The sequence below is a fragment of the Myotis nattereri genome (assembly GCF_964212035.1).
Source record: "Myotis nattereri genome assembly, chromosome: 8".
NCBI lineage: Eukaryota > Metazoa > Chordata > Mammalia > Chiroptera > Vespertilionidae > Myotis > Myotis nattereri.
In genome coordinates, this window is record NC_138083.1 from 26,382,190 (window position 1) to 26,409,372 (window position 27,183).

Sequence of the window (27,183 nt, forward strand, 5' to 3'; positions counted from 1 at the left end):
GGAGCACAGTATGAATAATGGAGAGGAGGTCAGAAGGCAGAAAGGCACCAGAGTATGGAAGTCCTGGTGAGAAGTTTGACCCTATAAATTCCATGTAATTCATGTTAAAATTCCTTTGGGATTTTTCACGGACATTGACAAGCTGTTTCTTTAGATTTTAAAGGGGCCCAGAATAACCATAACATTGACCTACCAAATACCAAAAGTTACTATGAAGCTGTAGTCAGGGATGAGATGAGATGAGATAAGTGCCCCTTGCCCTATTCTTAGCACTGTGGTACTGACTTCAGGATAGATGAAACAAAACTAATGGAGTATAACTGAGCAGCCCAAATGATCCAGGCATCTAAATTTTTAGAATACACAATAATACTGTGTGTATGTACATGGAAATATGTGTATGTATATGTAATGAGTATATGTCTATACACATATCTCATACATATACCCATATGTATAAGGGACACATACATGAGGCAAGAGTATCCTATATAATAAAGAGGTAATATGCAAATTGATCCTCACACTCTCACACAAGTTGCCCCCATATGGTCTCAAGATGGCCACCACAAGATGGCCGGCAGGGGAGGGCAGTTAGGGGTGACCAGGCCTGCAGGGGAGGGATGTTGGGGGCAACCAGGCTCGCAGGGGAGGGCAGTTGGGGGCAACCAGGCCAGCAGGGGAGCAGTTAGGCATCGATCAGGCCGGCAGGGGAGTGGTTAGGGGGTGATCAGGCTGGCAGGCAGAAGCGGTTAGGGGCAATCAGGCAGGCAGGCAGGTGAGCGGTTGGGAGCCAGCAGTCCCAGATTGTGAGAGGGATGTCTGACTGCCATTTAGGCCTGGCAGTCAGACATCCCCTGAGGGGTCCCAGATTGGAGAGGGTGCAGGCTGGGCTGAGGGACATTCCCCCCCGCCCCAGTGCACGAATTTCATGCACCAGGCCTCTAGTAAAACTATAAATGGGGAAGAAAAATAGCACCCTAAGGAGAGGAGTTACTTCTGGGGAGTGAGAGAACCAGAATGAGGGGAATTGGCACTAACATACTCATAATTTTTAATTCTCTTTCATAAAAGATTTAAAGTCACGCACACAAGTGGAACACAACATCAGTAATGCTGATTTTATAATTAGAAGTGAAGAATAACACAAATTGTATCTGTATGCACATTTTTAATCATAAATATGTGTGTTTTCTAACAGGGGTTGGAAATGGACAAAAAACAGTAGTGATTGTTACAGAGTGTTCCAAACTTCTGTAACATTACTTTAAAAGTGGTATTTAATATTTAGTAAAGAAAACATATTATAAATCAGGAAAAAAAATTTCAAGCCTAAAATTACACTTAAAGTGTGTAATTTGGAATCAACTGTATTAGTGAACAGCAACATGTTGCCCACAAGCATTCACCAGAATTAAAGAGAATCAAACCTGCTAATAATTCAAATAAAAATTTTGTATTTTAGTTATCTTATAAGCAGTTTTTTAAAGTTTCCTATTATTCATAGAGCACTGAGTTGAAGTCATCCTTATTATCAAATAAAACACAACTTGGGGAGAGTTGAATATGTATTACACCTGTAAATACCTTATGTACCCAAATGAACAAATTTGTTCAAACCTCATTTTCTTTGAGAGCCATCAACACTTTGTTGTTACGATTTATTACTTGAATATTTTAAAAATGGATAAGCCTTGGACGGCATGCTCGGTGGTTAGAGCTCAGCCCACGCACCAAAGAGCATGTACGTGGGTTGCAGGTTCAATCCCCAACCCTGGTTGGGGCACATGTGGGAGGCATCCAATCCATATGTCTCTCTCACATTGATGTTTCTCTATCTCCCTCTTTCTCTCTCCCCTCTCCTTTACTCCCTTCCACTCACTCTAAAAATCAATGGAAAAAATGTCCTCAGGTGAGGATTAACAAAAAAATAAAATAAATAAAAAATGGATAAAATCAGATTTATGAAAATTTTAAAATAGTTTGTAGGCTCATGGTCTCAGCATAGGAATTGACCCTTAGAATAAAGTTCACTGCTTAAAATAAGGAATTAAATAGAGGGGGGAAGGAATACAAAATAAAGCCCTTTACCTTTGGTCAAGGAAAATAAGTACCACAAAGACACTATGCACACTATCTGCAAGTATGAGAGTAAGGGCGGAGAGTAGTGTGGCCAGTTATGGTGTAAAGTTCACAGTCATCGGGTGGATTCATTGCTGAACATTAGCAACAAAGGCTGGTGTCCCTGCTCATGTTCTCCAGGCAACAGAACTAACTATGCACAGGCCCTTAAATGTGAGGCTGGTCAAGGCCATCAGGAGGAAACGTATCCTTTTACAGCAGTGTGCTTGGACAGAAAGAAATGTCATTACTCAGGCATCTCAGGAAGCTATGCTCGTTCTCCCTGGGTGCCACAACAACAGTTCCAGAAAGCTGCCTTTAACTGGAGAAGCGGGCAGTTAAAACAAGCTGGGAGGATTCCTGGTGACATCAGCCAAAGACCCTGCCCAAGATGAGACCCAGACAGGGCCACCCAGGGCTGTGAAAATCTCCCCTGGCCTCCACTCTAAGCTGTTTCTCTCCTTGATGCACAAACAGAACATGATATTCTCCCCACCCAGGTTCATCTCACATCAGTCATCACTCATTTCCTTGCTGAATAGTAGAAGGGAAAGGGGAAGCCTGAGAGTTTGGAACAAGATTCCACTTTAGTATTTAACACCTGCTCCTCATGCATCGAGCTCAGACAAACCACCATCACCATCCTGCTGGACTCGATATTCATCCTCACCTCCAGATGACACAGGTCAAATCTTAAGCAAAAGTCACACTGTGGGCTTGATTCAGGTCCTCCCTGTTCTACCCTGCTGCATGCCACACGATGCCAGTCCATACTCCTGACTTCCTTTTTTTATGGCATTCTATTAACAAGGAAAGTCAACGACAAGAATTCCACCTTAGTGCAATATTGATAATGACCCAGGGGCATGGAATCAAACATTCTGAATCAAATGGATGTTTAAATATGGGTGGTATTATTTTATCCATTTGATGTATTAGAGTTAGTCATTTAGCAACCTAAGTTATTAGAACACAAACAAAATTTAGTATTTTCACAATGCTGGCAATTAAAAAAACCAGTCATCCACAAAGGTAATGAAGTGTCTAATAATATGTGATTTCCCCCCAAAAAAATCTATTCCTTCTATTTCCTAACTAAAATAAAGCTGTTTATTTGGATACCCCAGGTAAAACAAATCTGAAAAAGTAATAAAATTACACACTTTACTTGGAAGACAACAACCTTACTATGGAGAGGACACACACTGCCTGCCCTCTGCACAATCAGAGGTGGAGTTCCCTTCCCCAACGGCCAGGGAGGTCCTCAAACAGTGTCCTCCTGGTGGGCTGCCAGGGTGCTGTGTTGCTATCTAGAGAAGCATTCTGGGAGCTGCCCGTGAGCCAAGGCAGCAGAGGATTCCGACTCCGAAACATTTCAGGCATTTTAATTTTATTACAATTTCAGCTATGTAAGCGCAGGCCTCAGAAAAAAAAGAAAACTTGATTACCAACCTTTTTTCCCCTTCATGAATCCATTACTTTTTCTTCTAAGTATAAGCCTTTGGACAGTACTTGCACAGGACCACCACTTCCCAGCCACCACCCCCTCCCCACTGCATTTCAAACCTTATAATATCTCATTTTAGAGGGCATGAGATTCTTCAGTAGTCGTTTCCTTCAGTGAGGCCTGTCTTGGTGGAAAGAGAAAAACCTGATATGTAGCACAGTGAGAAGCTGATTTAAAAAAAGAGGGGGAGGGGGAAGGAAATTGTTATAATTATAGTGAGAGCTTTTGCATGCAAATTCTGTTTTCCTTGGGGGGAATTTGAATACCTCTGTGGAAGGAATCCCCATGCTAAAAGTACACATTAAGCTTTTCAGCTGTAGTCTAAAAGCGATGTACTTGCCCAGGAATTGCATAGGGAAACCGTCTATGAATATGTTCCAGGCCATGTCCAAATAATGCTGTTTATTTAAGAAAAGGACTTCACAAATGTGGTATATAATATTTAAAAGGTAAACCATCTATGCTGGAAGAATTGAGGGTTATCCGTCAGGCCGAGACAACCAGTGAAGAGTAGGGCATTTGTTTCATCGGGTCTCCAAAACTTTTCTAAACTCTGGTTCATAAAGATAAATACATTTACAAGATGAATACATTTCTCCTCAAATTCTGAACATCCAACTAGAGAACAAAAAATTCTCAATTGTTAAATGTTATGATCCAATGATATTTTTGTGATTAAAGAAATGAAGAATGGTGAAGGGACCATCCAAAATGAAGATCCATTTGGATCATTTGGTTTAAATTTGAGGCAAATAAGTGTCTTCCCTTAATTGTTGAAAAGTATTCTATATAATAAAGAGGTAATATGCATATTGACCATCATTCCAACACACAAGATGGCCGCCCCCATGTGGACGAAAGATGGCCACCAAGAGATGGCCAGCAGGGAAAGGCAGCTGTGGGCGATCAGGCCAGCAGGGGAGGGCATTTGGGAGGGACCAGGCCTGCAGGGAGGGACATTGGGGTGACCAGGCTGGCAGGCAGAAGCAGTTAGGGGCAATGAGGCAAGCAGGCAGACAAGCAGTTGGGAGCCAGCAGTCCTGGATTGTGAGAGGGATGTCCCAGATTGGAGAGGGTGAAGGCTGGGCTGAGGGACACACACACAACCAACCCCCACCCCTGTGCACGAATTTCGTGCACCAGGCCTCTAGTTTTAGATAATCAGTCATGAAGGAATGGTGCTAGCAATGCTTCCCATTGGTGGGCTTTAAGAAACATTAGGTTCACATTTCTACTTCACAGCGGAAAAATACTTTGGGAAAACAATAAACTATTATGGATCAAAATAATCATTTCTGTCTGAAAGAAAACCAAATCTATGACAGCTACTTGAAGCAGGCCATCCTTCTCAAGAGGCTATTTTTACAATACAATACATAAAATTACTTTTAAAAAAAATTTCATTGATTTTAGAGAAAGGAAGGAAGGGGGAGAGAGACAGAGGCAGAGAAACTGATTTTTGTGTTCCACTTACTAGTATTTATGCATTCATTGGTTGATTCTTATATGTGCCCTGAACAGGGATGGAACCTGCAACCTTGACTTATCACAATGATGCTCTAACCAACTGAGGGACCCGACCAGGGCTTATAAATAAAACTATTTTTAAATGAACTGCCCACCAACAGGAGAAAATTGGCCATTTGCATTAAAAGCAGCCTATCTTTGTCAGGCCTTTCCCAAGCAAACAAGTTAGCAGTGGATTGGGGAACTCTGAATCCAGGAGCTTTAGCAGCAGTTGTCCAAAGTGAAGGTTTGTGCGTGGATGGCAGGAACAAAATGAGTACAAACATTTTATAACCCAGAACCTTTCGAGATGACCACCACCGGCTACAATGATCTGCCACCTGGGTTACGCCCCAGCTTTATATCCAGAACCTTTATAAATGGGACACTTTGAAAAATAACAAGGAGGACAAGCAATTTTTGGAAAAGTGCAAAATGTTCACAATATGTTAAGTGGAAAAAGCATGAGATCTCGATTTTACAAAACAAACAAAAACAAAATGCATCTGCATTGCCATCTGCAATACGCTCCGGTGCCATGTTAGCAGGTGCGCTGCCAGAACAAATCTGGGACCAGCAGTCCTGCCAGGGCTGTGCTGACATTCCTCCTGGATGGGGACAGTCCCGGGTGGGGACAGTCCCCAGGAGGACTGGCACTAAGGAGGGCATCTGTGACAAAGCTGAATCTAACATTTTTCAACCTGGCATTTACCAAACACATTTTTTCCCCCAGGAACACCTAGCATTCTTACTACCTCCCCTTGGAAAAAATCTGTTGAACACAATGACCAATGGCTTAATGAACACAGGTGGATCCAGAGAAAACGATACTGAAATAGCAACAGCGGTGGCCTGCATGTCATGGAATTTAAAATTATAATAACAAATCACATTTATTACTTTCAACATTTGGGGAAAAAATGCAATGCTTTGGGATGATGGAAGTGCCACGCTGTCCCACCGTCTTTATTTCAAACCATTCATCGATGAAAAGTACATTCGGTATTTTAAATGCCAATATACTAATTTGGAGAAAAGTAGAAAGATTTGGCAGTCTGTAGACTGCCACGTGTAGGCTAGCTACAAAAGAGATGTGGTCAGCTTAAATACCATTCTCAGATTTCTGGTGTCCTATGAAAATAAATGAAACCAGGAGTCCAGCCCTGGCAGACGATGAAGAACCTTTCTGCCTCTCTAATTTCCTGTTTATACTCTCAGATGCCAACCATTACTTGCAGGCTTTTCGAGAAATTTTAAATATGTAGAGTTAGTCTAAATAATGTCCAGTCTCTTTATTCCCCCCACATGCAAAATACTGTGCAAACCAAGGAGAAATCATAGTTTGAGGGACATTTCTATGTCTGAAACAACAATGCCTATATCAATGGGAAGATGTTCAAATCCCATGTTTTAAAGAACCAAGTTTTACTGAAATAAATGCTAATTACTATACATGTTCTTCTCAATTAAATATATATTTTACGTACCTTCAACTGTAATCAGTACTTCAAAACAAATAAATAAAAAAAAAAAAACAATTGCAAACAAAATAGTTGAAAGTAGCCTTAATGCTGCATTCATTTTCTTTCTTCCTTTTTTTTCTCCTTTTTATTGAATTTATTGGGGTGACAATTGGTAACAAAATCGTACAGGTTTCAGGTGCACAATTCTACAACACATCATCTGTATACTCTATGCTAGGTTTCAAATGTTGTACAAATTAACACACTGCAAAAATAGTTGAGTGCTGTGAAATATCCATTTATTAACAACAGAAGAGCTGCTAAGCTTCTCTGTGAAAACTTGTCCAAAAAACTTGAGAATACTGGATGCACAGAGCATAAAAGCTGGAAGAGGTGATCCTGCCCCTCCACACCCATCACTCACAACACTGACACCTCACTGGTTAAGTGGCCCACTGGTCACCCTGCTGGTTAGGGTCTCATAAAGCCAGGTGACAATTTCCAGAAGACCAAGGCTTTGGAGTCATAACGGGAAACTCCCTGAGCTACTTAAGACAATGACTGCAGCTCGGCCCTGGCAAGAACAAAGAGATAATATTTATGTGAGAATGAACTTACTCCATCTGTGCCTGGCACACAAAGCTTCCCCTTCACTGTATTAGGCTTGCACTTGAACTTGTTCTGCCTGTTTTCCAAATAACCCTTGGCTGATGCCAGAAAAAAACCTCCTGCTATTTTATCTGAACCCAGCTTTCATAATTTGATAAGCACTAGAATGCATGCATTGTGTGTGTGTCAGGGGAGCGGGGGGCTGGAGGGTCAAATGTTTATTATATCAAGAAGCGATCATTTTAACCCATTTTTAAACGTCATTTTATTTCCCATAATTATGTTCAGACACCACATGAATTCCCTACAAGTGAAAATGGTAAGATTTTCTTTCCAACTACTATCAGTGGCTATATACTATAATTTTGATTGTTTATTGTTCTGTCTTCCCCACTAGAATGTAAGGTGCTACTTGAGTTTTTATCCTTTTTTTATTCACTTATGAAGCTCGAGCTCCTAAAACAGTGCCATGCCTGAGGTAGGTATGTAACCAAGACTTGTTAAATGAGTGAATGCTAGTGCATGCACCTCTGTAGCCTATTCTTTTTTATTTGCAAACGATCATGATCATTTTCACATAAATAAATACACCTCTAACACAAAGGGACAGAGACAAGTTTGGCCATGAGTGGGAGAGAGTTGAAGCTGGGTAATGGTTGTATGGGGATTCTTTATACTGTTCTTCCTACTTCTGTGTATATTTGAATTTTCTATAATAAAAAAATTCTAATATACATTTTCTTAATTATTTCTTAATAACTACATAGTCTTACTCTATCATAACTAGTTAATCAATGCCATGCTGAAGGATACTTGGGTTCCATCTTTTTCTTTATTACAGACTAGAGGCCCGGTGCGCAAAAATTTGTGCACTCGGGGGGGAGGGGGGGTCCCTCAGCCCGGCCTGCGCCCTCTCGCAGTCTGGGACCCCTTGGGAGATAACGACCTGCTGGCTTAGGCCTGCTCCTGGGTGGCAGAGGGCAGGCCCAATCCCTAGGTGCAGCCCCTGGTTGGGCTCAGAGCAGGGCCGATTGGGGAATTGGGGCGCTGCCCCCTGTCATGCACAGAGCAGGGCGGATTGGGAGGTTGCGATGCCACCCTCAGTCACGCTCAGGGTAGGGCTGATTGGGGGGTTGGGGAACCAGCCCCTGTCACACTCAAGGCAGGGTCAATGGGGAGGTTGCGGCACCACCCCGTCACGCACAGAGCAGGGCCGATCAGGGGGTTGGGGAGCTCCCCCTGTCACGCACAGAGCAGGGTCTATCAGGGGGTTGGGGAGCTCCCCCCTGTCATGCACAGAGCAGGGCAGATCAGGGGGTTGGGGCTCCGCTACTGTCACACTCAGGGCAGGGCCGATGGGGTGGTTATGGCTCTACCCCATCACACACACAGCAGGGCCCGTGGAGTTGGGGGGTTGGGGAGCCGTTCTCTATCACCCACAGAGCAGTGCCAATCAGGGGGTTGGGGCGCCGCCACTTTCACACTCAGGGCAGGGCCGATGGGGAGGTTATGGCTCTACCCCGTCACACACAGAGCAGGGCCCGTGGGTTGGGGGTGTTGGGGTGCCGCACCCTGTTACACAACAGAGCCGCAGGGCGATCAGGAGGTTGGGGAGCTCCCCCCTATCAGGCACAGAGCAGGGCTGATCAGGGGGTTGGGGCGCCTTCCCCTGTCAGGAACAGAGCAGGGCCGATAGGGAGGTTGTGGCCCCGGCCCCTGTCACACACAGAGCCACAGGGCGATCAGGGGGTTTGGGCGCTGCCCCCTGTCACACTGATCCCGGGAGGCCTTGCGGCTCTGCTGATCCCGGTGCTGGGAGGCATATTACCCTTTTACTATATAGAATAGAGGCCTGGTGCATGGGTGGGGGCTGGCTGGTTTGCCCTGAAGGGTGTCCCGGATCAGGGTAGGGGTCCCCACTGGGGTGCCTGGCCAGCCTGGATGAGGGGATGATGGCTGTTTGCAGCTTGTCACACACCCTTCAGGGTGGGGGTCCCCACTGGGGTGCCTGGCCAGTCTGGGTGAGGGGCTGAGGGCTGTTTTCAGGCTGGGACTGAAGCTCCCAACTGCTCCTTTTTTTCTTTTTTTTCTTTTTTTTTTATTCTGAGCCAGCTTTTGCTCTGAGGCTCCAGCTCTTAGGCCTCCGCTCCTGAAAGCAGGTATCTGGTTTGTTTAGGTTCCACAATCGAAACTCTGTATCAACTCCAGGTCTGAGATCCCGGCTAGCTGAAAGCTGGTTTCTGGGGTTTTGTTTAGCTTCTATTTTTGTAACTATGTTTCAAACTGCCAGCTCAGTGGCCTGCAGCGGCAGGCGGGGAACGTTGGAGTCCTCCGTCACTGAAGCAAGCAAGCCTCATGTTGGTTTCAAGCTGCCTGGCTGCCAGCCGCCATCTTGGCTGGCAGTTAATTTGCATATTGCCCTGATTAGCCAATGGGAAGGGTAGCGGTTGTACGCCAATTACCATGTTTCTCTTTTATTAGATAGGATGGTGCTGGAATATTATGTAACTATCTGACTATAACCTTAAAATAAATTACTAGAGATAGAAGAGTTTTCACATTTAAAATCTCACACATACCGCCTGACCAGTTTGGCTCAGTGGCTAGAGCGTCGGCCTGTGGACTGAAGACTCCCAGGTTCGATTCCGGTCAAGGGCATGTACCTTGGTTGCTGGCACATCCCCACTGGCAGGTGTGCAGGAGGCAGCTGATCAATGTTTCTCTCTCATGGATGTTTCTAACTCTCTATCCCTCTCACTTCCTCTCTGTAAAAAGTCAATAAAATATATTTAAAAATAAATAAATAAATAAAATCTCACACATACTGCCCATCTTCCCTTCCGAAATTCTGAACCAGAGTACTCTCCCATTAGTGCAGTGGTTCCCAAACTTTCTTTGGCCATGCCTCATCTAAGCACCTCTAAAATCCTGATACCCGCCCTGTGACATATAATTCTTATTATTTAAAAAGTGAACTCCTGCCCTAACCGGTTTGGCTCAGTGGATAGAGCGTCGGCCTGTGGACTGAAAGGTCCCAGGTTCGATTCCGGTCAAGGGCATGTACCTTGGTTGCGGGCACATCCCCAGTGGGAGGTGTGCAGGAGGCACCTGATCAATGTTTCTCTCCCATTGATGTTTCTAGCTCTCTATCCCTCTCCCTTCCTCTCTGTAAAAAAATCAATGAAATATATTTAAAAAAAAATAAAAAGTGAACACCTGTTCACGTGGAAGAAGCCCAAAAGGTCATTAACGTGGTCTAAACAAGCTTCCAAAGGAACATGGCACCCATGAAAGAGAAAATTAAAAGAACGAAAGGGCAATTGGAGTACTGAGGAAGAAATCACTAAGAAATTGCTTAAAAAGTAATAATAATATGAAGTGATATGAAAAAAATAGCAAATAAAGTTTCAAAACATATAATAGAGAACTGAAATGCATAGATATGTCACAATATATATTTATATACTGTATATGAAGCCCCTACCATAAGAAATGCAAAAAATTCACTGTTAATAACTCATTCTTGAATTGCCCCCCTTAAAAATCAAATTGACCCCCTATGTTGGGAACGAACACGCCCCACGTTGGGAACCATTGCATTAGTGCATTAAAGCCGTGCTTTTCAGAGAGCGGCCCACAGTGACACTGACCGCACCTGTCCACTCTTGGGTCCTAATGGGGGAGGCTCAAACACTGAGAGCAAACGTAGAAACTTTTATGGGAATTCGACAGAGTAATTTTATATCTGATGAACATTTTACAGAAATACAGTTGAGATTTCATTTTGTATATTTTCTTTTTCTGGTTATTTATTTTTACTGTATTTGACAATATATCAATCAAAACACAGATTGGGGGAAAAAACAGTCCTTCACCAGTTTGAGAACTATGTTATAGTACTCCCTTCCCCACACCATCACCAATTGTAGAGATTTGTTTTTGTTTTCTTTTCATCATTTTGGTTATTGAGCTATACCATTGTTGGTTTAATCTGCACTTTTTTTTATTGATTTCAGAGAGGAAGGGAGAGGGAGAGATAGAAACATCAATGATGAGAAAGAATCATTGATCGACTGCCTCCTGCACGCCCCTACTGGGGATGGAGCCCGGGCACATGCCCTGAACAGGAATCCAACTGTGACCTCCTGGTTCATAAGCCAACTCAACCACTTAGCCACTCCAGCTGGGCTCATTCGCGCGTTTTTGACTGTTAGTAGGATTGCACATACTTTTAACATGTTTGCTGGCCCCATTTTTATTATTTTATGAGTTACCTATTTGTATTTTCTCCCATAATTCTATTAAGATGTTCACGTTGTTGATAAAAGTATAAGAAGTACTTGTAAAACCTCTTTGTACATTAGGAATATCAGCTCTTTGTTTGTCATATGTTATGCAAATATTTCCCCAGAATAATGTCCTTTAAATAAGTTCATATGGCATTCCACTTCACTAAAATAAAATAATAAGAGATTTAAAATGATTTATGTACTTTAAAATTTTTAATTCTTGCCTTCATGATTTCAACTTAGAGATGCCTTTCCCACCACATGATTATAAAATATCCATCCATATACTTTACTCATACTTTTATAGCTTACCTTGTTACATTTACAATTTTTATCCCCTAGAATTATTTTTGTATGAGGTGTTTGGTATGGATTCTGCTTTATTTTTCCAGATGACTAGGCAGGTGTCCCAACACCTTTTACTGAATAATTCATCTTTTTCCTTCCAATTTGAAATGCCAACCTTATCACATACTAAATTACCTTACATACTTATCTAAAAATAGACTCTCTATATTTTACTCATTGATGTATTCTTGTACCATTACAACTGTTCAATCATCACTGACATATTATTCTTTGATATTTGCAATGTCAAGTACCTGAGATAAATATTTCTTATAATTCTGGTTTTATAGGTTCATTCTTCCAGATGGACTTCAGAATCATGTTGGCAAGTTCCCCAGTTTGATAGGGATTGTATTGTGTTTGTAGTTTAACTGAGCAAAACTGATATTTTTGTATTACTTTCCAAAAACGAGAATATTGCTCTCCACAAAGTTGCAACTTATTTTATGCCCTATGATTAAATTGTATAGCTTTCCTCACTTAGTTCCTACACATGTCTAGGTAAGATACTCCCATCTTTTGTATGGTTGTCTATCATTATTACAAGTAAAATCTCTTTTTAATAATATTTTCTGACATTAATGTTGGTAGTTAAGTCATTGTGTAGTTTTACTTATTTATTGTATAGCTAAACAGCAATACTAGTCAACAATCAGTTTTGAGGTGAGTGTAAACATACTTTGTTAATTCCATTCATACTCTCAAAGCAAGCACTTGTTTCATGTATTTCAAAATATTAGTGCATTTAAAAATTAATCCTATATAATCAAAGCCTAATATGCTAAGTGTCCGGTCGTCTGATCGACTGTTCAACCAATCAAAGCGTAATATGTTAATGATATGTTAAGGCCACTCAACCACTCACTATGACATGCACTGACCACTAGGGGGCAGAGGCTTCGACTGGTAGGTTAGCTTGCTGCTGGGGTCCGATCAGGACTGAGCAAGACGAGCCAGACATGCCCTGGAGCCCTCCCATGGTCCCTCCCCAGCTGGCCAACCTCCCGTGTCCCTCCCTCCCCAGCCCCGATTGTGCACCAGCGGGGTCCCTCGGCCTCGCCTACACCCTCTCGCAATCTGAGACCCCCCGGGGGATGTCGGAGAGCCAGTTTCAGCCAGATGGCAGAACAACTGTCACTATGATGCGCACTGACCATCAGGGGGCAGACACTCATCGCAGGAGCTGCCCCTGGTGGTCAGTGCGCGCCCACAGGGGGAGTGCCACTCAGCCAGATGCTGGGCTCACGGGTGGTGAGCACAGCAATGGTGGCAGGAGCCTCTCCCGCCTCCACGGCAGCGCTAGGGATGTCCAACTGATGGCTTAGCCGTCAGTTGGACATCCCCCGAGGGTTCTCAGACTGTGAGAGGGTGCAGGCCAGACTGAGGGACCCCTGAGTACACACATTTCGTGCACCGGGCCTCTAGTATTATATAAAAATATGGACTCCCTTCAAGGGACATAAACTCTACTAGAGTATATAAAACACATACACATGCATATATTATTATATAAGAGACAACCTGGGAGGTCTTTAAAAGGGATAAGAGTTAAAATTTACTATAAGAGAAAACAGAAGGCATTTTACAAAAGGTTATAAATCTTCATGAAAAGGTAGTATTTACTTTGAGCACAGAATGGCAGAATATGAAAAGATTACAGGCATAAGATTCTACGAAGAGAGGGAAAAAACAACAACATGTGATCAAAGGCAAAAGGAGGAAAAGCCCCAAGTTTGGTTGGAGCACAGGGAATGCTAAAGAGGGATTAGAATAAACATAAATCGATCATTCTGGGGCAAAATGAACTTGCTTCCTGTTTGGTAGAAAATGGGGAACAATGGGAGCTATGCTTTAGGGAGGCGAATCAGGGCACAGTTACTCTTGTAACTCAGCAACCGTGCTATAAGGAAGCCTAAGCAGTCTGTGCACAGCCCACCCGGGGGTAAACTGAGGTTCCTGGCCCTTAGATCCCAGCTGACAGCTGGGACCAACTTGGCAGGCACGTGAGTGAAACATCTCAGAAGTGAACCTTGTGGTATGCTGTCAAGACCCTCTGGCTGATGCCACAAGGAGCAAAGACAAGCCTCTCTGCTCTACCTGCCCTCACTGCAGATTCAAAACTACTGTGGTTTTGAGCACTCAGACTTGGAGTGGTGCGTTGCATAGCAATAGTTACTAGGACAGAGACCAATTTAGAGACTCTCACAATAGTTCAGATCAATAGGGTCAAGAAACAACTTGAAAAGCAGCTGTGAGAATGGGAAGAAGGGTTAGATAGCTTGAAGATACAATCAATAGGAAGATTGCAGTCTAAAATGTAAATTTTAATTTAGTCCCTTAGTTATTTCTGTAAGAGTTAACTAGATAGAAATGATTATTTACTGATATTTGGAACTGCACATTGTGGTAGATCAGAATATTTCAAAGCCAACAGTTCTTCCCTCTCACTACCCACCCCCACACCTCTCACTTTCCTGCCACATTGCTATCAAGCTTGAACATTTGATTTGCTTTATCAATGGTATGTGAGTTGAAACGATGGTGGGTCAGCTCCAAGTAAAGGCCTTAAGAGACACTAAAGGTTTCTGGTCAGTCTTTACACTTCTGCCATCGCAGAAGAATATGCCCCATGCAAATATCAGGAGAGAGACAGACATAGGGAGTAACCCTGACCCCAGCCCACAGCTGGGAGCCAAGCCCAGTGGAGCACAGCCAAGGTAAATCAAATCCTAGCTAACCTCCAGACACACGAAGGAGAAATACCTATGATTATAAATAATACAAGTCATAAGCCATTGTAATAAATAAATAACTTCTTGTATGGCACTGGTTTGTTATTCAGAAACCATTATATCTGAGAAATATATTTACTAATATTTGGGAACTGCCCACCATCTCATCACAAATGTAGATGATCATAATCCCAATTATCAATACTTTGAGATGCCTCTCATTTAGAGAAACACAGTATAGATAGATACAGACACTGGTATTTTAAATGCTTGCATTTGGTCAATTAGTTGATGTAGGTTTCTGCAGATAGAACCAAAAGAGAATGTTTTCATATATGATGCAGTTTTTTTCTCATCCTTGACTTCTTACTACAACCACACTCACTGGATGGGGCTTCTGTGGTACAAAGTAGTACATGTGGCCAAACTAGAGACAATAAAGACAAGGTGTTGGGATCCAGCACACAGCAGCTGTTCTCAAAGTATGGTCCCAAGACCACTCCAGGGGCACCATAATGCCACAGTGACACTAAGGCAAATGAACACTTGTCTTTTTAACTCTTATTCTTTCCCAAGTTGGAGCTCTTCAAAGGCCTCATCATTTTTGATCTCTCAACAGACTACAGAAGCAAATAGGAGAATCCAGACACCGTCTATTAAGTCGGAAATTAAAGAATTGCAAAAATATAAAACAGCACCACTCTCTTCACCAAACGTATTTTAAAAATACAGTGATTTTTCATTAAAAATGTTTTTATATTAACATGTAATGGGTTTATTATTAGTATTTAAAATTAATAAGCATTTTTAAATGTCTCCACCTTCCTTTCGAATATGGCAAATATGTATGATATAGGCTACATACATGGAAGCTGTTCAGGACACTGAATAATTTTTCAGAGTATAAAGGAGCCTGAGACCAAAAAGTTCGAGATATACTCTCTTTGATGGCATAGAGTACACACCAATATGTTAAAATTAAACAAGTACACTGAAAGAACAGACTTTAAAAAAGTGGAGGCAATGGGGGCGAAGTTGTGGGGTTCCTACAAGAACAAGTCCTCAACTTAAATATTATCACCTCATAGCTTAGATAAAAGTGACAATCATGTGGCTCCTTTGTGCAAACCTTTTACCTTGTTCATAATCATCTTCCTGAATAGTGCCTGGAAATGGCAGGAGAGATTAAATCATCTGTCACAAGCTACACAGTGTGGACACTAAAAATGTATATTTTGCTCAAGTTGTTACATATCATTTGAAAGATGCTCTTTCATTATTAAAGGGGAAAAAATGGAGGTATACTAAGTCAACAAAAACGATCTATTAACATAAACATTTATGTGTTTATTAAGTATTTTCCCACCACAGGACTCAAAACATTTCAAATATATGGCATACAAAAAAACCTCTGTTAATAACCTCACAAGCATAGAGGCTATTTCTACATTTTAAAAAAGGAAAATGTTATTAGTTAATACATAGTAAACAGAATCATTAAATCCCTAATACCTCACTCTGCTAAGCAATCATTTACACGTCAGGCCCAACGCAAAGGGATCTCTGGACCTACAACATGGAGACTTTTGAATGAGCACCACATACTTTCTTCCTCTGTTTTAATCCAAGATGACTTCATAGCATCCTTTCCACCTTCACTGTTTGCCTATATAGCCTACATGAAACCCTTACACCTGGAAGTGAAAATTAGTCACTAAATTTGGGTACTCCGAAACCACAATCTTCATTAAAAAGTCACTCAAAATGCTGAATCTCCATTTTACAAAATTGGCAAATTGTTTTTCTAATAAGACATCAAGCTCTCTTCTAATTCTTAGGTCTATCTGTAAGCAATATGGAGCAATATAGGGAAATATGTGTCCTAGCTTCTTCAATAGCTTCATCATAACTATGTTTAACACATGATACTATGCAGTAGCTACTATGCAGAGGAAGATTCCAGATAATGAGCAACTAAAAAAAGAAAATGGTCAGCAAAGAATTGATAAGAAAAAATGGTAACATTTACATAGCTAAATGAGAGTGTATATAAGGCTAATATCAGCTCCTGTAACAAATAGATCCAAAAAAATGTATAAAGGCTCAACACATAGAAATTCATTTCTTCCTCTCATGCTCACATAATTTATACCTCTTCTTCTATTGTATAGAGTTATTAGTGGGAAAAACTGCACATATGATCATCAAATATCTTCTATGCATAAACACGTAGGTAGGCCTGGTTAGTGAAGAGATCTTCTTCATGCAACAATTTAGACCCAGGTTTCTTCAATCCTGTCTCCTGATTATCCACTACACTTCACAATCACATGCATCTAACAAGAGGAACAAAAAAAGATAGAGCATGGGGTTTAGGAGAGGTGTCCCAGATTTGACACAGATGGTCACACAGCTGCTGTGTGCACCACAGTAGGGAAGCAGTACACGGGAAGAACAGACAATATGCTTAAACACCATGTAAAACAATATGGCACAGTCTGCTTGTTCTAGAAAACAAACAAAACAGGCCGGTCAACCTAGCCACTAAAAATCAGAAATGTGATTGTTCACAGGCAATGGTGTTGATTAGAATCTGAGCAGAAGAAACAACCTCTACCAAAAAAAAAAAAAAAAAAAAAAAAAAGAGAGAGAGACTTGTTTCATCATTAAGCCAAAGTGGGATGTTTGTAATTCTGAGATACGCGGGGTTTTTTAATAAAGGTTAATGAAAGGATTTATTTCCTTAAAAGAATGTCAAGATGTCTTACTTGTGTTATGACTAATTTCATGAATCACTGATATCTGCTTCTCTTGATGGTCTTTAATTATGCTGTCATTATTACTCCATGTAGAGAAAAATGTTAGTTGGAATAGGTGAAGCTAGTCTGGGCTCCTAACATATGCAGAAAAGCTGTTTTCCTTAGCATTTCTCCTTTCTTCTCAACAGTCAACTCTGTTACACCTACCACCAAAGTCTCTGGCCCTGATCACCACAACTAGCTCTGCACACGGCCACCAGTGCTGCTGCGTGCACCAGACAGACAGAATTCTAAGCCATCAATCACTCCAGAGGGACAATTCCAGATTTGGCAGTCCTTAAGCCCTGTGCTCCTGCTAGTTGGCAGAAGTCAGGACAAACACAAAAGTGGGCATTTCTGTTTCAGCAATTAAAAGAAACAAGGGCACTCTCACCCACCCAGTTTCATACAATGATGGGTTTCCCCCAATTTGGGAAAAATACTCAGATGCTGGGCACCCCAATTGGTGACAAATGTCTATTGCAGACATGACAAAATGTTAACCTCCTGATTCTTGGGTTGATGCTCAACCACTGAGCCATACCAGCCAGGTTATGATGACGCATTTTTAATGGCAAACAAATTAATAACCTTTTACAAGTTGTGCTTTAACTACTGTTAAGAAAATACATTATGTCAAGAAGCTCCTCTTAATTCAGTAACATTTTATATTCATGTACATTTCTTCAGAACAGTGGCAGCTACAGATAATTGTCAAATAGTCATATACATACACAAGGAACGTGAACCATCCTTGGTACTACCATGGGCTCCAAGAGCTCTTACAATATCCCACAGTCTCCTGGGCTCTGTGGCCAACACAGGTTAGGAGCTGTCTTTTAAATACCGTGTCTCTAAATGTCCATCCGATATGTGACAATATGTTACAGAGATGTGGGTCATTGTTCACAAGAGAGTCTTTAGATTAGAGTTAGAGAAATGAGAAAAAGCATCTTTCATAATGTTTGAAGTCAGATTTTTCAATGTATATCTGGCAGCAGATGGACAATAATTACTTATGCTGCAGCTAAGCCCAATTATCATTTTAGATTCAAAGATCAAGGTCTAACTATTCGTATTTCCCATAACTCTTATTTTCACCAAGTCCTTTCCTATCATCATTTCATCAAAAAGTATCCTCACTCTCTGCCTGTGATTAACTTATGTGTTTCTGTATAATCTTTGAAGCCAATATCTGAAGAAATAATTTGAGGAAAAAATATATAACAAGCCTTTACTTAGTCACTTTGCAGTCTTTTCCCTGTAATTCATCTGCATACAACAGATTTTTTCAAGTCCATTTCTGAAACAGATTAGCAGTTTGATGTCTCTATTTTCAAATATACTCTCGTAGTACTAATGTCCAAATGCTGACTTTACACTGGTGTTTCAACTTATCTTAGATAGCCAAATATTCCACCTTAGCTTAAACTCCTCTATTTCCAATTCAGAGATTAGAATGCATGTTTGTTTTTCATGCTAGATTCCTAATGATCTAGTCTAATTCTCCTTTTTTGCCATCAAGAGGTAGGTGAAGTTTTATTAGTAATATATGGGTAGCTAGCTTGGGAGCTGTGTCAGAGAGGAGAACTGATCTATTCCTAGGCTGGATGTGCCCTTGAGCTGGACAAGGTCACTGACAGCTGGAGATGAACAGTCACTTTTGTGACGCTGACAGAAGAATAAAGAAAGACCCCATCACCATCACATTATAAAATGGGGAAGAAATGTTTCTACACCATAAATTCTCTGCCCAGAAATAGTCTAAGAGCTCAAATCTTACAATCTGAGAGGAGACCAAAGGGAAACATTGGAGGCTAGTGACACAAGGTCACATTTGACCTCTGTGATCTTGGAACATCACAGAATCTCAGAGGAGATCCTGTAGCACTTGTGCCCAGAACTTCCCCCACTGTGTAGGCCCTGCTCTGGTCACCATGCTGTCATCAGAATAAAGATCCCCAAGCACACCTTTCAGAGTAAAATTTATTAGATGAAAATAAAACAACTGCTGGGCTCGGAGCGCCCATGAAATTTAGAAACATCTTAAAGGGCCCAGATAGATTACAAAAAATGCCATAAACCGAAGAATGCTCATAACTTTGTTACAGCTAATAAAGTATCAAGCAAACCACAATTCACACTATGAAAACAAATCTCACAGAAAGAAAAAAAAAAAAAAAAGGAAGATATGACAACTTTTACTGGCCAGACCATATTCTACTTCCCAACTCTGTGGGTTTCCTAGAATGATGTCACCCACTGAAAAAAAGAGGACCATATTTCATCAAGATAAGCTGAAATTAATCTATTTCAATAACCAGAGTAGCTACTGAGAGACATCCACTTATTACACATCACATGTAGACTGCTGTAGACATCAAACACTTGCTCACAAGAGTCATTCTTTAAAAAGCCTGGCAAATCCAATGCTGAATTTAGGAAGCTGAATATGAGATTTTAAATCAACCACAATGGCAGGCATTAGCAGCATAAAACTTGCTTCCAGATTAAAGGTCTGAGTTGCAATTTAATCAAGATAACTCAATTTTTGAAAGTCACAAATTAATTTTTTAAAAGCACATACGCCTACCTTTTTAAGGAAGATCACATTTCAGGATTCCAGATCACAGAGAACCTGTCGTCTCCTGTGGGGGGAAAAAGAAGAAAGGCTATCTACTAATAACAGAGTCACAAAGGTGAACTTTAAAGACCTGCCAAAATTTCCTCATGTCATGGTTTCATGTACAATATTAAACAATGGAAAACTTTCAAGTAAGAATTAACATATTTATTTCTATCTAAATTATATATTTTGAAGAATTTTATTCCAATTATTTGATTTCTAAGGAGCTAATGGGTAAAAGCAAATGGAAATGTATAAAAGTAAAAGGGAATTTTTCAAAACTAGCATTGAAATATTTCCTTCACATCTATTCCAATGACTATACGCAAATGTTTTGTTTTATTCCATGAAATAAATGTATAAATGAAGAAATAAGTGTATAGAACTCCACTCCTATTTCTATTTCCCAGTGGAAAAATGAAGTAAAGTGGTTGTAATAGACTGTGTAGGTAACAATTATAAGCTGATGTCTCCTGTTGAATTTTCTTTTATTGTCCAAGCTAATAAGCCACATACATGGGCTCTATTTTTCTTAGCTAATACTTTTAGATCAAGAAAAATATATAAAGAAAAGGAAATCAAAATAGGATCTATCTGATTTTATTTTACTTTTATTATTTTCAATAAATAATTGACATAAAACCTGCTAGTCACACACAAACACTAAATGCAATTTTTCTATTCAAAATTATGTGTTGGTATAGATTAAAATGTCCTAATATTTTAATTTTCTATACTCAAGCCCAAAGAAGGAAATAAATGATTTAGTTTTATACAAGTTAATCATCTACTATTATAAATCACTTCTGTTCAATCTAATTAAAATGACCAATGGAATAATGTCCACAAGAATATAATCCTGACTCTGACCCTGGCATGCCAGGTTTCATGTGAAAATTAATTTAACTTCCAATGGAGATAATGATGTGTAGATTCAGAAACAATGGCCAGATTTCTAACCCAAAAAAAGCTCCAAGGACTTGAAATGACTACCAGTGCATAAATTCAAGGAATGTAGATGCACACACATCAAAAGGGGACTCCTAGATTAGCTGGTGGTTGATTCAGTTACCACCTTCTTTTCAGACAATAAAGACCCTTGGTAAACTCTAAGTAAGATCTTCTCCCAACACCTTACTGAAAGGAGTGTGAATCCTGCACCCACATCCATACCTGCACATAGCCAAGGTTGAGTACAGCCCTTCTTGGCCACATTTAGCTCCAGAACCTCTTTCTTTTGAAGCAACACCAATTCTCCACGTGGACTCCCCCAAACAAGCCAGTATCGGGAGCCATTTTTTCTCCTGCTTTTCTTCACTTGAGCTATTAGCCAGCATTGCTTGGGCTCTCACTGCCAATACAGTACAGTTAGGGTCAGTAATAGCTGTCTATTCTATTTCTGAAATTTCAGAGGCAGGTCAACTCCGCTAACAAAAGAAAGGCAAGAGAGACTGATGACTGATATAGAAACATGGGTCAACAGTCACACACGGAGCCAAATCATAATCAATGGCATAGCAACAACTGGAATAGAGCTTAAAGCTCGCAGATTTTCAGTTCATAAACGGGCCATCCACAAATAATAAAGCTGGGATTTGCTTCAAAACAATGCATTTGGGGTTGTTGATGGGTAACAGATGAAACAAAGTGCCCATGGTTTTGTTATAGTTTAATGATGGCTGTGTGATGGCTTAGTAATGCTATCTTAAGGTTTAATGATGGATATATAAAGGCTCACTGTAATATTCACTATACTTTTGTTACACTTAAAATTTTCCAAAAAGTTAAAAGATGGTCATTAAGTACCACACGAGGAAAAATGAACAGCGAGCAGTTATGGTTTTATAAATGAAGTAATAATGGCCTTGAAGCTTCCTTCCAGTACTTCATAAGCCAAATAAGAGGTATATATTTAACTGCAATAAAGCATTGTTTTATGTCAAGTATCTTTGCTTTGAATTAAGTGATATCAACACAGAAATATTGGTTATCTCATGCTTGTTGAATACTGTAGATAGTTAAATATGCCTTTGATTAATATAAGCAGGGAAATTGATAACCTATAATTAATATCAATGTGATCTATTTCATGAGCAAAAACTTTCTAAACAAGAGGTCTCCGAGGGGACCATTAAAAAATAGTCTTTCTTGCCCTGACCAGTATTGCTCAGTGGATAGAGCGTCGGCCTGTGGACTCAAGGGTCCCAGGTTCGATTTCGGTCAAGGGCATGTACCTTGGTTGTGGGCACATCCCCAGTAGGGAATGTGCAGGAGGCAGCTGGTCGATGTTTCTCTCTCATCGATGTTTCTAACTCTCTACACCTCTCCCTTCCTCTCTGTAAAAAAATCAATAAAATATATTTTTTTAAAAAATAGTCTTTCTTAGTGCAAAATTTGGGGTCACAAGTAAAAACTATCAGATTTACAACCCACTTGAGCTCCCTGAGTCTTCTACTGCTGTAAAACAGCCAAAAGATGGGCACTTTATAGATGATACCACTAATCTGGCTAGAATTTGAAAGAGACTACAAGAGATCACATGAGGCTTGAACCCAGCTTTCACAACAAAGAAAAGTCACACACCAAGTAAAATCATGCTCATAGCCTAGGAGTTTGACTGATTGACCCGCTCCTGGAAATCTGACCTTGAACATGGTTTAAGGAAAGACCCTGGTGAATCTGTGCAAGCCTTCCTCGAAATGAACCAGGGGCAAGAACAAACTTGGGTTCCCTCTGAATAGAATATGCACAAGACTGTTGAATCCTAACATGAGATTTGATGATGACAAAAAACAAATGTAGTTGATGGTTTTCTGTTTTCTTATTTTAGTTTTCCTGACCTAAAACAATCTGTTTCCTTTCTAATAAAAAGGAAAAAAACAATACCCAATTATGAAAAGGACATTTGTCTGACTTAATGGATAAGCACATAAAACCTGGGAAAGAGAGTATAATAGGAAAGCCAGAGCAACTCGGCCTTATGAGGCAGGCTTCCAAATTTATCTGCAAAAAGATCAAGGGTCAAAGAAGGGAATGTGTGGGTAATAATTATGAACAAGTTGCATGATGGAGGTCAGCTAAACAAAATTCACTTGTTTTCAATTTGAAAATCACAGTTCGAGCAATTTACTACATGAGCTAAAAGAAGCTTTCAGTAGCTAACATCCATACTCATCCATGAATTTTTATTCATTCAGCCATATTTTGTAGTCTAGTTTTATTAAATTGGGAAAATGGTACATTATAAGGTAGTAGGCATTTAATAAATATTTGTCAAATAAATGAATGAATGTGGTGGCAACTACTACTTACCAAATCATGAAATCCAAGGCTACTAGAAATGATAAAAATAAAATCCCCATATAAGCAGTCATGACTATTTGCCTAATATTCACAGTCTTGGTTTTCTTCTGGGTAGCAATATGTCAGGTTAAAATGGTTAGTTCTCCAGACTCCCTTGCAGCTAGCATGGCCATGTGATGCAAGAGAGAGATCCTTGAGATAGTTTATTCTCATACTATGAACATATCCCCTTTCCTCTTTCCTGAGAATAGCTATTAGGAGGTGCAGAGTTATATCATAACCATGAGGACAGAAGACAAACAACAGAGGGAAAGGAAGAGGGAGCCTGGTTCTTTGGTGGCATCCCTGAGATGCTACACTTGCCCAAAATGTTTAGATTACTAAACTTGCATTTCATGTTAGTAGTGACAAGCTTCTGTGAGTTTAGGCTACTGCTTTCCATAAATCCACAGCCAAAAATATTCTAACAAACAGCAGATATAATTTATCCCCCCTCCCCCCGCCCTGTTCCCTAGCTGTGTTCTCAGAAATCACTGCTATTTCCACTAACTCTGATGCTCCACATAACTGTCCAATAACAGTTATGTAATCATCACTGACTTCATCAACAGTTTCCACTTGTCAAGAGGATGCCTCACACTAAAAGGCCAACCGCTTAAGGGAGAGCAGCTATCAGGAAAACCGTAAGAAACAACAAGCCACTCATCATTCCACCACTACACTCTCCTGTTAGGGACACAAAAGAAAATGATGACCAAAAAAAAGAGAGCAAAGCTATACCACAGTGATTAAAAAATGAAGAATCTTCTAACTTAAGAGTTTTCAAAAACTGTATGACTCACAAAGAAAATATTTAGAGGTATGGCTAAAATAAACATCAGAAATGAAACATCTCTAAGAAAACAAGAATAGACTGATACCTCTCAGGGCTGTCATGTTTCCGATGCACCTCCTTTGTGGTAATACAGGGCCTCGGCAATGCACCTTCTGTGGAACTTAAAACTCCACAGTCATTGCCCTGGCTGGGTGTCTCAGCTGTCTGCAGTGTCGTCCCATACACCAAAAGGTTGGAGGTTCAATACCCAGTTGATCCATATAATGTAAGGCAAACAATAGGTGTTTCTCACACCCATGTTTCTCTCTCTCCCTTTCTCTCTTCCAAAAAAAAAAAAAAAATTAATAAAAACATACCTCTAGCAAAAATTAAAATAATAATAACTCTTAAATAATTATACAGTCATTTCTCTCGTATATGAACTCTCCTGTTAGAATATAAACTTCCAGAGCTGATGAAAGCTGGCATGTAACAAGAACTGACAAATGCTGAATAAATGAATGCATGAGCAAAACATACAGATTACTTTTCTAAGAGACTTGATGAAAAGTATTCAATCCTCAAAAAAAATCTGGAAGCATCCTTTCTGGAAATATCATGAGATGTATGAACTGTTCAACTGACCCACCATGACATATTTAATTGTCAACTGTCTATAGAAAGAAAAGACCTACACTAATGAAGTGGCTATCATAAGCCAGCTGATGTGTTAGGCACTTTACACCTAGTATTTAATTAATCTTCACAACTAGAATCTCCCTTACAGATGAGGACAAGTTCAGAGGGAGCTAAGGACCTCACCGAAGGTCATATATCTAGTAAAAGGCAGGCACAATATTGAAACCCAGGAACGTCAGCTCTCACTTTTCTACTTTACCATGCTGCTTCATCACTTTGGTCTCTACTCAAATATTGCTTTTAAGTTGTACATGTACATTATCTGAAAAACACTCACTAGAACCTTCATATTATGGATGCAAAAGTATCTGCAGAGTCAGGGTCCACTGTAACATCAAGCACAATTACTGTTTGGCCATGTAAGAAACCAGATATTTCACATGATACAGATAGTGACCTTCTCTAGCTCATCTTACAGCTGTAAAATATGGCAAAGATTCTACATGCCTACAGCATGTAAAAAAAAAAATTAAAAGCTACCACATATTTGTATGACTTAGAAATGATACAAAATAAACTTAAGAGCTTATAGTTCCAGTTTCTCTCAGAAATCAATAGCCCCCTCCCTGTGCATAACACACACAAGCCCTAGGGCTTTCATGCCTTGCTTACGGAGTGGATGGCACTGTGGAATAGCTTTGCTCTCTGTTGTCTGTCTTGGAAACCGGTGGATGGGTGGGCTTACAAACAAAACCCACTGCTTTTATGCATAGGAGATAGCAGATCTACTGAAGCAATTTAAAATAATAGACTCATTTGAACCAAAAGCCGAGAGGGGGGGAGGGAGGACCTACAAAGAAAAATAAAAACAAATGCATTTTGCAATAGAATCCTCACACTTTTCTATTGAATAAATAATACCTCTTTGAAGTTGATGAAAAGCTTAGTGAAAATATTTATCCAGTAAACAATTTAATGAAATAAACAGCTATGACTCCAAAGAAATCTAATTTAACAACTTCATAAATTCTCATGGAGTAGAAATAGATTCACCACCTCCGAAACATTTGGCTATTATTTGTATGCAATATGTGCAGTCTTTAATGCACTTGCAAAGATGGAAACGTTAGCCTCAGGGTTTTAGCCTAAACATTAGCCTCTTTGCTCTGCCATTTCAGGTTAACTTGTCCAGCGAATTTTAAACAATACTGAAAATGTGTTAGAAGCCAAACTTATTTGGGGATAGCTTTGTGATAAAGCATGTTTCCATTTTTTTCTCTCTTTCTATTAGTTATCTTTTATTTTTAAATTTCCCATACATAGATCTTTGGTGGAAAATAACATGATTTAGTATAAAGACATTAAGTATTTTCCCATAATATGGCTGAATTATCTCTAAGAAAATAAACATATACTTTTTTATTTTTTATTATTTTTAGCTAATCCATTTCAATACTTTCCCATTATACAGGAGAAAAATAGTATTCTCAATTATATCGCACCATAGCACTCACAGTTATTCTTCTCTAAAGTTATTTTTCAAAGTGTTCGCTCTTCACCTAAGGCTAATGATTTTAAAAGATGACTTCATAATGAAAGAAACAGAATAAAGATAGTTTTACAAAGACAGTACCTAATAATACTTAAAGTAGAACTCTATACAAAACTTTTCCTTTTAAATCTATGGCTCAAAGCTCCAAGCTTTCTAACCTTAGGACTCCTTCATGAATGCGTACCTTACTTAAAGTATGCCCCCCAAAACAGGCCAAAAACATTTACATTCCTCCTTGCATTTGACTCCTCAATTAGACAGACACTGTCCCATTGAGAAAATAAAATACTGAGGTCTACATGAAATTATCTGCCATAGGCAGTTCCAGGGCTAGAACTAAAAACAGGCTTAAGTGTTTAAATACCTCTTTTCTTATGCAATAGCTCACTTTCCTTATTTCTCTTTCTGCATTTTAAAGTAATTCTTAACAACTGACTAAGGCTCAAAAAAATTACACAAAAATCTACTCTACAAATAAAGTTATATTTAGCAGATTTCTGATTATACTGGACACAATCTTGGTACAGCTTCCTACATAAAAAGGCTAGCCATGAAAGGGAATTCTCCTTAGTCTTTAACAGAAAAATAAGGGAGCTGATTAAATAAAGATCAAAGAAAGTTCTGCCATGAGAAAAAAAACCACACACAATTTTTTATAACTCATAGAAATAAATGTAACAATAAACAAAAAGCAATCTGGTGTTTTTCATTCTTGCCTGTAATGTTATCTATTTATGATTAGACTAACAGTACTTTTGCTGCTTTCTTTGTGCTTTTCAGATATTCCCCAATATTTTTAGCATGATCATGTATTACTTTTATAAACTCCAAAGTTATTTTTTAAATCTTAGACATTACTGAGATATAAGCACCTTT

The 27,183-nt window shown here is 39.8% G+C and overlaps 1 protein-coding gene across 1 annotated transcript in view; it reads right to left on the reverse strand.

Moving 5' to 3' along the window:
- Positions 1-27,183, reverse strand: part of PLCB4 (phospholipase C beta 4) — a 381,356-nt gene that overhangs the window by 336,339 nt on the left and 17,834 nt on the right. The window contains exon 2 of the mRNA XM_081097388.1: positions 19,967-20,021. The gene's annotated coding sequence lies outside the window, so the exon portion shown is untranslated. The remainder of the gene's footprint in view (positions 1-19,966; positions 20,022-27,183) is intronic.